This window comes from Momordica charantia, assembly GCF_013281855.1.
Source record: "Momordica charantia cultivar OHB3-1 chromosome 4 unlocalized genomic scaffold, Mcharantia_2.0 BLBB01000004.1, whole genome shotgun sequence".
Taxonomy (NCBI): Eukaryota; Viridiplantae; Streptophyta; class Magnoliopsida; order Cucurbitales; family Cucurbitaceae; genus Momordica; species Momordica charantia.
In genome coordinates, this window is record NW_028275162.1 from 13,396,874 (window position 1) to 13,409,276 (window position 12,403).

A 12,403-nucleotide genomic window follows, 5' to 3' on the forward strand; every position below is an offset into this window, starting at 1 on the left:
ATATTCAATCAAAATAGAAGATTCATTACCTATACTACCCTTACCTATTATTTTACCTTTCTTGTTATCACCAAAGGTTACAAAACCTCCATCCTTTTTGGAGAAAGTGACAAACTTGGATTGGTCTCCCGTCATGTGCCTTGAGCAACCACTATCCAAGTACCACTTACTTTTCTTGGAAGCTTTCAAACAAACCTACAAACACAAATTTAAATTTGATGCTTTGGTACCCATACTTGTTTGCGTCCTAGAAGGTTAGCATTCACAAACTTGGGGATCCATTTCATTTTTGCATTTTTATTGAAAGCATAAGATTTAGACAAGTAACAAGAATAAGATTTATGTCCATACTTGCCACATGAAAAACAAACAACATTATGCAATGAATTATCTTTTACAACAAATTTATGCATCCTACTTTTATTGGAGAACATCTTTCTTGGAGCATTGTGAAACTTTGCTCTTTGAGAAAAATTTCTTCTAGTAGTTTGAACATATTTTAATTTAAAGCACTCAGGTCTTATATGACCTTCAACACCACAATAATGACATATAGGCACAAAGTTAATTTTAGCATGTTTAGATACAACTTTAGGAGCAACAAACTTAGGCATATTAGGAGATGCTTTAACAAAGATAGTTTTAGAACTTGAGGGAGTAGAGCATTCATCAATATAGCCTAAACCTCTTTTATCACCATAAGGTTTACCTACTTCAATAATCTTGTCCAACCTTTGAGCACCTATTGTTAATTTTTGAATAGAATCTTTAGCCTTATCAAGTTCCACTAAAGCATTTGATTCATTTTCCTTAAGCAATTTAATCAAATTATCTTTTTCACAACCATCATGCTCAAGAAATCTAATTTTATCAAGTAATGCATTTTTCTCATCACAATCAAGAACATGCTTATCACAAGAGATATTTACAACATCATGCTCATTTTTCTTTAAGCAAGTAATTTCATCAAGTAAAGACTTATTTTCACTAGTTAAGACATTGTATTTCTTTTTAAGCATAAAATATTTAGAACCAAGCATTTCTAAATCATTTTACATATTCTCAAAAGCTTCAAACAACTCATCATAAGAAAGGGGATCAAGAGTTACCTCATCATCTTGTTCATCCTCCTTATCACTATGAGCCATGAAGCAAAAGTTGGTCACTTCTTCATTCTCACTTTCACTTCCACTTTCATCACTATCATCCCAAGTAGCCTTCATTGCATTCTTCTTGGATTTCTTGGATGATTTAAGAAGAGGACAATCGGTTCTAATATGACCCGGTTTTTTACATTCATAACAAATTACCTCATCCTTTTTGCTCTTTTCACCTTTTGACTCTTTTTGGTTGGAGAACTGCTTCTTGAATTGTTTCTTCCTCTTGATGAAATTTTTATACTTACGTGAGAGATAGGCCACATCATCTTCATCAAGAGCATTCTCACATTCGGAGTCAACTTCCAAGGTGATGGCCTTTAATGCTATGCTCTTCTCTTTCTTTTTCTTCTCATCCTCCATGTTTTTCTTGATCTTTATCTCATGCGTCATCAACGAACCAATGAGTTCGTCCATGCAGAGAGTCTTGAGATCCTTTGCCTCTTGAATGGCGGTGACTTTAGGCTCCCATTGTTTAGGCAAGGACCATAAGAGCTTCTTTACCTTCTCAAGATTTGAATATTCTTTTCCAAGTCCTTCTAAAGCATTGACAATGTTAATAAATCTAATAAACATATCGGAAATAGCCTCATTTTCATCAATTTTAAACATTTCATATTGATGAACTAACATGTCAATCTTTGTTTCTTTTACTTGACTAGTTTCTTCATGAGTAATTTCTAATTTATCCCATATAGCCTTAGCGGTTTTACAAATAGACACCCTATTATACTCAACTTCATTCAAAGCACAAAACAAGCAATTAATAGCTTTAACATTTAAAGAACATGCTTTCTTTTCAATTATAGACCATTCTTCTTTAGGCTTTACAACTCTAACACCATCAACATCTTTTGTTGGAATTTAAAACCCTCTTCAACAACATCCCACAAATCATAGTCAATAGAAAGCAAGAAAATTTTCATTCTATTTTTCCAATAACTATAATTATTACAATTAAAGAAAGGAGGCTTGGTAATAGATTGACTATCGGTAAAAGGGATGAAACCTAAAGTTGCCATAGCTAAAAAACAATTAAGTTTATCAAAGAAGAGCAACCTCGCTCTGATACCAATTGTTGGATCGGTATGGCAACCCTAGAGGGGGGTGAATAGAGTTTAATTAACAAAATATAAACTTTTTAATAAATGGGCCCAATTTAAACAAAAATAATACACTTTTTGAGATATGCAATTTTAACAAAGTAAGATAAAATGAATTCTAAGGCAAACAAGAAAAATTTAAAGCAAACAATCAAATTCTAAGATTAATTGCAAAAATAAATAAGAGAGAGGGTTAGAGAAATTTGACACCGGGAATTTTTATAGTGGTTCGGCACAACTGTCCTACTCCACTTCCCAAGCACCTCTTGGGTTGTAAATTGAAATTCTGACTCTTTCCACGGTAGGAGTCAAACCGGTACACTGCTCTTCACAAGAGCAAAGACGATCCTCTCCACGGTGAGGATCACACCGTTACAATGAGTTGAAGATTTTGAAAGACACACTTACAAACTCTCAAATAGAGTAAATATACAAATTTGAGCTCACAAAAATTTCAATCCTCACAACAATAAATTTCTCTCACAAATAAGATGGAAAGAAAAATTGAGAACTTGGAGAGATTAGCAAATGAGAATTTTGAAGTTATGGAGGATTGAGAATAAGAGAATTGTTGTATGTATTTTTTTTAAGGAGAAGTTGAGTTTAAATAGAGGAAAGAAAATGGTAAAAAAATCAAGTTTAATTTTGAACCATTACATCTTAATTATTAAAAATGAAGGGTTGAGATAATTTTGAAAAAGAATAAATTAAGAATAATATATATATATATTAATGATAAAATAAAATAAGATAAAAAAAATATATATATATACATAAAGATGTGACAGAATTATATATAATAATAATAATAATAATAATAATAATAATAATAATAATAATAATATATATATATGTGTGTGTGAGAAAACGGTAAAAAAATTCAAACTCTTTTTTTTTTTAAACTGACAGATGTCAGCATGTAATGCTGACATGATTTTTTTCCCTACCAAAGTTACGTTGGTAACTTTTGAAATTATTATTATTATTATTATTTTCTTTTCTTTTGCAATATATATATTTTAAAAAGAAGCTTGTCATTTGTTTGTCAAGCTTACAAACTGTCCACGTCATCTTCTCGGATATTTTCCTTTCTTGTTTTGATCGTAACTTCTTCGTTTGAGCTCCGTTTTGGATGATCTAACAGTCATTGGAATCGTTGTAACGAGCTCTACGCTGTGGACACTTTAAAATACAAAAAATGTCAATAAATAAAATTAATTTTGTTATCATCAAAACATTAATTAATTAATTAATTAAAATTAATTAATTTGAGATTAAGGGCCAAAAAACCAACAGCTATTTCTTAGGACGACCAGGCAACTCATTCTCAATCCTGAATGAGTTATGGACTCCTGCCCGTGAGGGCTCGTCCTTTGATCTGTATGGGTGAGAGTGGCCCAAGTTGCTGACTCAACATTCCTACCATTTTTGGGACGAGATCGAGTGGGAAGCTGGGAACATAACTTCACAAGATGGAATTCACTCCTCTCCGACTTTAGGGGAGTAGATGAGTGTTCCCTTAAATGCTGACTCCGGGACTTGAACAAGGGGCCCCACCCTCTCATTGGCCCGAGAGGGACTTCCGGTTATTGATCGGACCATAACCGGGTTGTTCATTAGAGGAGTAGTGGTATTTAAGGAGTAAGATGTAACTCAGGGGTAAAACGATAATTTGACCCAACTTGAGTTACGAGCACTCGTGAATGATTGACTCGTCATTAATGGTCGTATATCCATGGACAATAAAACATTCTGCAGTGAGAAGAGTGCAACTGCGGGTCTTTAGGGGAATGACCCATAGTTAACGAATATTGATTAACTCGGTCAATGAGTTTGACCGATTAATCTTGCATCGTTGGAGCTTATGATCTGTAGGTCCATTACGTCTCCTTGCTAGCTCATAACGGGTAAAACGAGGATCAAGTTTTTGGAAGAATTTGATCTGTTCAAATTTCATAAGGGTTTATATGTATTGATTATGCTTCTTTACATGCGTAAAAAGAAGGTTTTAGATGCTGTTTTTACTATGTTTCAGCTTTGTTTCAGATTTTTCTCGGTCGTTTGAGTTCCAATTCATGCAAAATTCATATATTATGGTTTGGGGTTGGCTTATATTGTATTTATGACATTTTAGGACCATTTGGGAGTGCAAATTAATCAAAAGAAGCAAAAAGTCGGAAATACCTACATGGGAGGCGCCAGACGCCTGGGAAGGCTGCAGAAAACAGTTTTTCTTCCAACTTTGCCCTTAATGAAACGCGTCTTCCCATGTGTTTTGGTGGTTCCAACCGATGCATACGTGTAGAAGAAGTGTTCCACTATCAGTTTGAGCACGATTTGGTCAGTCAAAAGAGTTGGAAATGGGTGATTCACCATCATTTTAGGACCTACCTAACCAATTCTGCACAGCTATAAATTCCAGCAGCTTCTCCACCAAATTCATCAAGCCTTGCTTCCTTCTCTTGATCATTTTTAGTGTTTCTTTGTTGCTTTCTAAGTACTTTTGAGTTGCTTTCATTAGTTTCTTTTGGTTTTTAAATCCCGAGCACTTTACATTGCTTTATTGAGCTTTGTTTTGTTTCCATTTGTACTTAGTTATTTTCTACTTATTCAAATATATAAAAATCCAGCACTTTGCTTATCTTCCCTTTGCCTTTACTTTATTTTTAGTTAAGAGAGTTGTGTTTTTGGAGGAAATAGCACGTGACACTCCCCCTTGCTTGAAAGAGAAGGGCAAAGCTCTCAATCCCGATAAAAACTCTCTGTTAGTTAACTTTTGTTTTTCACACATGCATTCCACATTCAACCATTTTACTTGCTGTATTTTCTTCAATATGTCTTTCTAAATTCCCGTCTCTAGCCCGGTTATGGATAGTTAGCCTTTTATTTCTAATAAGGGTTGCTAAGAAGTAGTGTTTTTGCTTCCCATTCATGGCTCAACATGTTTTTCCAAAAAGTTAGGATTTAGAGAAGGCCACTGTACGTCTTAACAAGTCAATACTGAAAAGGTTGCTTATTTGCATTGTTGAGTGGTTAAACCGAGGAGAGGAGCGCGTTAGACATAAGGGTTCCGCTTAAGTAGCCTAGACATAGGACCTTAACCCGAGGTTGCGACTATTTTCATCCTAAAACTAAGATATCTCTCATAATAGACATATTAGGGAATGTCTTAGGACTTTGAACTTGCTTAGACATAAGTCAAGTGAGAAGCGTAGTCGTTGGTTTCTAAAGTAAAATGCATATTGTCCTTAGCATGTCCTTGATTCTTTGTTGGCTAACTTGAAGTAATTCGGGCTAGGTTTTATCATTATAAGTCCAAATCCCAAATCCAAAACCATTATTTGTGACCACTTCCCATTTTACAAGAATCACTCATTTCAACATTCACTATTCTTTAAAACTTTAGAGTTTGGAAATTATTTAGAAGTCCTTGAGGATCGATACTTGGATACTCCATCCATTTTATATTACTCTAACAGGTGTGCGCTTGCATCTATATAATTGTTACCACGCTTAGTGCGTGCGTTCAGCATAACCACCAGTCAAGTTTTTGGCGCCGTTGCCGGGGACTTTAATTTTAAAATTATTTTCAAATTCTTTTAGTTTTTATTTTTGTGAATTGTTGTTGGGTGTAATTTCCATCAATCGTTTTTGTTCTATATTTTTGGTCGTTTATCTCACAGGGGTAAGTTAAAGTGCATGAGCACAAGATCTTTTCTTCTACCCCTTGACCCTGAGATTGAGCGGACCCTTCGAAAAACTCGAAAGGAGCAAAGACTTCGAAAACAACTAGAAAAGCAAAAAGAGAGAGAAGGTGAAATCAGTCCTGAAAGTGAGGTAGAGAGTACGAGCACATCAATGGCAGATATTCCACCTCGTGATCCGGTTGATCCACCTGCTGTTAACGGTAATATGAGGGATCATGCGAGAAATGATGAATTCAACCATATTCAGATGGCGGACAACAGAGACGTGGCAATGCGAGAATATGCCGCCACGGCTTTTCAGAACTTTCATTCAGGGATAGTCAACCTTATTCCAGCCCACGCAAACTTTGAGCTTAAACCAATGATGTTCCAAATGTTGCAGACAATTGGACAGTTTGGAGGGCAGGAACATGAGGATCCACATGATCATCTGAAATCATTCATTCAAATTGCAAATGCATTTCGATTACCTGGTATAACAGACGATGCTCTGAGACTAACACTTTTTCCATTTTCTTTGAAGGACCAAGCTAGAGCATGGCTCAATGCATTTCCACCGGGATCCATCACCACATGGGGGTCGTTAGTGGAGAAGTTCTTAACAAAATTCTTCCCACCTACTCGCCACGCTGATATCAGAGAGGAGATCATCTCTTTTAGACAGTATGATCGTGAACCCGTTCACGAGGCGTGGGAAAGATTTAAAGAACTAATCAGGAAATGTCCGAACCATGGCTTGCCGGCATGCATCCAGATAGAACATTTCTTTAGAGGTTTAGATCATCCTACTAAGATGATGCTAAACAATGCTGCCAACGGAGCCTTTACAAAGAAGACATTCAACGAGATAGTTGACATCCTAAATGACTTAGCTTCACACAACGAACTATGGTGTTCGCAAAGATCTAGGGCAGCACCAAAGAAGCAAGATCCAGCTGGAGTTTTGGCTTTGGACATTGCGACCTCGATGCAAAAAGAGATGGTTACAATGAACCAGAGGCTGAAAGAGATGGCATTGGGAATAAAAAATCCATTAGCCACACCGATACAACCGTGCAGTCGGATTTTTGCACTCCTGCCCCTGTTTGCCAAGTCAACGATCTCATTTGTTAATTTTGCAGTGAAAACCATATTTATGATAATTGTCCACATAACCCTGCTTCTGTTTTTTATGTAGGACATGGGAACAATAGGAACTTTAACCCATATTCGAACACCTACAACCCAGGTTGGAGGCACCACCCTAATTTCTCATGGGGAGGTCAAGGAGGTTCGAGCGGTTTTAATCAATAGTAGAGCCAGCAGAACAAGCAGCCCTATGTTCCACCTACACAGTAATACATCCCGCCGCCGCAACAGCAGTAGAATCAGAGAACACAGACTCCACCAGTTCAAAATAACAGCTCAAATCTTGAGAATATGATGAAGGAGTACATGGCCCGAACCGACGCAGTGATACAATCCCAAGCGGCATCAATGAGGAATTTCGAGACCCAATTGGGACAGCTCGCCAATGAATTGAAGAATAGACCACAAGGTTCTTTTCCAGGCCATACTGAATTACCAAAACGAGAAGGGAAAGAACGGTGCAAAGCTGTCACCCTTAGGAGTGGACTGGCATATGATGGACCAACAATGCCAACAACAGATGTACAGATTCCATCCACTGAACCAACTGTAAAGATACCAGAAAATTAAACAACACCAGAAAAAGAAAATACTAGAAAAGGTAATGAGGACACCCTGATAAGCGCCAAGGTTGCTCGTGTTTACAAAGCTAGAGGTCCTTCTAGGATCCTTGCAAACATTCACAAAAACGACTAACTTACCGAATGATTCCAACCAAGAGTAAGGTTAGAAGATGAATCACTCTTAGATCGGACTTAGAATCTACGATGGTCACTCCTAGATCCTAAGACGACTCACTCCAGAATTAGCTTGATCGAGACTAATCCAATGAATCGGTTTAACATCAAACCTAAAGCAAGATTTGAAAGAAGCAACACCAAAAGTGTTAAGGAACAAAAGTTCTTGAATTTCAATATGTTTTAATCTTAAGTTCCATAACAAGAGCATTACAAGCCTTTAAATACGCCAAATGGTCGTTCAACATAAGAACACCAAAAGTTTTTCAAAATACTACTTAATGCAAATTGTAGAAAATAAGACATGCAAATTAAAACTTGATTGCACATCATTCTAGACACTTAAATGCGGATCAGAAAACGTAGTCATGCTTCAAATGGTCTTATCTATGTGCTGTAGGAGGCGCTTCACATTTGGATATGGTTTGACAACTTTTGACTTCACAAACTCCAAAGAGGTGCAATCTGCAAAGGCACCTGTTCACAAATCTGCAAACTTTTTTTGTCCTCGGTGCCATCTCTCAAAATAGACAACTTTTCCCGTGCCATCTTTGCTCCATTCTCTTCTTGACTCATTGAAGTAACATTATGAATAAATTCGGGCTCAAAACTCTTTGTAGGAGAAGCTAGACCTACTACGGTTACCCTTCAACTAGCAGATAGATCTATCATAAGACCTGAGGGAAAGATAGAAGATGTTTTAGTCCAGGTGGACAAATTCATTTTCCCTGCAGACTTTATCATTCTAGATTGCGAGGCAGACTTAGACGTTCCCATTATTTTGGGAAGACCATTTCTAGCCACTGAGGATACAGTTTTTAATGTGAGGAAGGGAGAAATTACAATGAAGGTAAATAATGAAGAAGTTAAATTTAACGTTCTAGACGCCATGAAATTACCAGGAGATTTTGAAGAATGCTCTGCTATAACTAACTTGAATCCTGTTATGTTTGATGAGTTTTATGACTTGTTAGTTACAGAAATTGAAGAAGAGCTTGATAAGATGGCAGAAGGACCGGAAGATGTGACTAATCCTATTGAAAAAATACAAAAAGAAGAATGCAAGTCGTTACTTCCGTCCATAGTGGAACCACCCACTTTGCTATTTTTGGGAAGACCATTTCTAGCCACTGGGGATACAGTTTTTAATGTGAGGAAGGGAGAAATTACAATGAAGGTAAATAATGAAGAAGTTAAATTTAACGTTCTAGACGCCATGAAATTACCAGGAGATTTTGAAGAATGCTCTGCTATAACTAACTTGAATCCTGTTATGTTTGATGAGTTTTATGACTTGTTAGTTACAGAAATTGAAGAAGAGCTTGATAAGATGGCAGAAGGATCGGAAGATGTGACTAATCCTATTGAAAAAATACAAAAAGAAGAATGCAAGTCGTTACTTCCGTCCATAGTGGAAACACCCTGTTCCTCATTCTCCAACACTTGGAGAAGAAGAAGGGTGACGTGTCACAAAACCTCCCACTCCCCTGCAATTTTGCAGGGGAGTTAATATTAATAATAATATTAATAATGATATTAATATTAATATTAATATATATATATATATATATATATAATATATAATAATAATTAAAATATATATAATAATGAATATATATATATAATTAATTAATCGAATTAATTATTAATCCAATTAATAATTAATAAATATTATATATACATAAATAATTAACACTTAATTATTTATTATAAAATTAGAATCATATTCTAAAACATTTCTCTCGTATAACCTATAGTTTTAATGTACATTCTATGCACGTTATTTTTAACCTATAGTTTTAATATGAATCTTATTCATATTAATTTTATTTGAATCTCATTCAAATAATATCTCTCATAATATATAGTTTTAATTTACAATTAACTATATATATTATAATGTATCAATATACATATAATCCCTTAAGTAATTTGAACAATTCAAATTCTTCCAAAAAATTTGATCATCGTTTTATCCGTTATGAGCTAGCAAGGGGACCTAATAGACCTACAGATCCGAAGCTCCAACGATGCAAGATTAATCGATCAAACTCATTGACCGAGTTAATCTAGATTCGTTAACTACGGGTCATTCCACTAAAGACCCGCAGTTGCACTCTTCTCACTGCAGAATGTTGTCGCGTCCATGGATATACGACCATTAATGACGAGTCAATCCTTCACGAGTGTTCGTAACTCAACTTGGGTCAAATTACCGTTTTACCCCTGGTTACATCTTACTCCTTAAACACCACTGCTCCTCTAATGAACAACCCGGTTATGGTCCAACCAATAACCGGAAGTCCCTCTCGACCAATGAGAGGGTGGGGTCCCTTGTTCAAGTCCCGGAGTCAGTATTTAAGGGAACACTCATCTACTTCCCTAAAGTCGGGGAGAGGTGAATTCCATCTTGTGAAGTTCTGTTTCCAGCTCCCCACTCGGTCTCGTCCCCAAAATGGTAGGAATGTTGAGTCGGCGACTCGGGCCACTCTCACCCATACAGATCAAAGAACGAGCCCTCACGGGCAGGAGTCCATAACTCACTCAGGATTGAGAATGAGTTGTCTGGTCATCTCAAGAAATGGCAATATATTAGTTAACGGTGTTACATTTAAAGATTGCCTATTTCACGGTCCGGTCCTATACAAACTCATTGTATAGGATACCCTCACTCGCATGTCTCCACACGAACGACCTGGATCGAGCCGTCTGTAACTTTTACAGAGCGGGCCGTATCCATAGTGTTGCCAGGATAAGGTACCCAGCCTTATCCATATACTATAGACCCTTTAGGTTATTCACGAGACATTATCCATTCATATATCAGGGGTATATCAAATATATACCCCGTATAACAACTATATACCCAGTATATATACTGTCCCGATTACATCAAAAATAACCTTGGATGTTTAGTTTATTGGATTTTGGACAATGCAAAGCTATGATTCAACAACAAATTTATTGAATAAAACTTTATTAAATAGACATTTGTCTTTACAAAATACAAACTACGAGTTTAGGACAACACACCCAATATATTTATCATGTAGGTCAAGGTGCCCATCGAAATTTCAATCCATACTCGAACACCTACAACCCTAGTTGGAGGCATCATCTGAATTTTTCTTAGGCCCCGTTTCCTTACCCGCAATTGTAATCAAGGAGTCGTAATGAAAGCTTTCATTCCCTTTGATGGTGTTTATCAAATGGTAGGAATGAAATCAAATGGTGGGACTCACCTCAAACTTTGTAATTTCATTCCCTAAAAGGGTGTAATCCCATTATACTCCCACAACCTCATTAATCTCATTCCCATTCCTTATTCCGTGAGTCTCACATATATATTATAATTAATTTACGACTTTTACACATTCTCTATCATCTATTAATTAGACTAATACAATTTGTTTTTTATACTTTTATAATTTCTTCTCCATTTCTTCTTCCATTTTTATTTGTTGATGTGATTTTATTATATAATATTATAAATTTATATTAATTAATATCAATAGATTTTTTAAAATAGAAATTATTATTTTTAAATATTAGATTAATAAAATTCAATAATATGTTATATTAAATTATGGTTGTTCAAATAAAAAATTATTTTATTTGATCTAATTTTATTTTAATTATTCATTATTTATTAATATTAAATAAATTTTTATAATAAAAAATATTTACTATAAATAATATAATAATAAATTAAATTAAAATTTATTATTATTGTAATGAAAAAATATTAGCACAATAATGTATTTGTAATTAGCTAAAAAGGAGAAATTGATATTCTAGTAATTGTTATATATCTGATTTCGATTCCGGTTCCAAACAGTTTTAGTAAACAACATGAACCGAATTCTGATTATGATTTTATAAAATTTATGGTAAACAACATTAAAGAAATAACATTCCCATTCTGATTGATTTCATTCCAATTCATTCCCATTACAATTGCAGGTAAGTAAACGAGCCTTAGAGTAATCAAGAGGAGCTAGTAGCAGTGTACAAGCACATGCTCAGCAATTTAAGCAAAATTACACTCCTCTTAGATTTCCCACTCAACCTACATTACAATCTATCCAATAGAAAGAGCATAATAATAATAAACAAGGTGGTAAGAATGGAAGTTTGAAGGCCTTGATGAAAGAGTACATGACAAGAAATGACGTTGCCATGACATATCTAGAGATGCAAGTGGGGAAGCTAGCAAATGAATTGAAGTGAAAACCCCAAGTTACATTGCCAGGACACACAAAACATCCTAAGTGAGAAGGTAAAGAGCAATGTAAGACAGTAACAACAAGAAGCAGATGGACTTATGACAGGCCCACACTTTAAGATGGAGGAACCCATGCAGCTACACCTGTTCCTGCATCTGTGCTTGCACCATAGTCATAAGAGAAATTCAAATAAGTAAGTTCAAATGAGAGGTAAGAAAATAAATGAAGGTAAAATAGTTGCATATAGGTAATTTTAAAATTTCCTCACCTTTTCCTCACAGGTTAGTTAAAAAGAATCAAGATAGTCACTTTAAGAAATTCTTTGAAATATTAAAATAGTTACGT

General features: G+C 35.3%; 1 non-coding gene and 1 pseudogene across 1 annotated transcript; both read right to left on the reverse strand.

Moving 5' to 3' along the window:
* Positions 1 to 1,219: 1,219 nt before the first annotated feature.
* On the reverse strand, positions 1,220 to 2,179 carry LOC148211864 (uncharacterized; annotated as a pseudogene).
* Positions 2,180 to 6,598: 4,419 nt separating this feature from the next.
* LOC148211865 (small nucleolar RNA R71) lies at positions 6,599 to 6,705 on the reverse strand. Its single transcript, XR_015790626.1, has one exon. It is a non-coding gene; the product is annotated as a small nucleolar RNA R71 (small nucleolar RNA).
* Between the last annotated feature and the right edge of the window lie 5,698 nt (positions 6,706 to 12,403).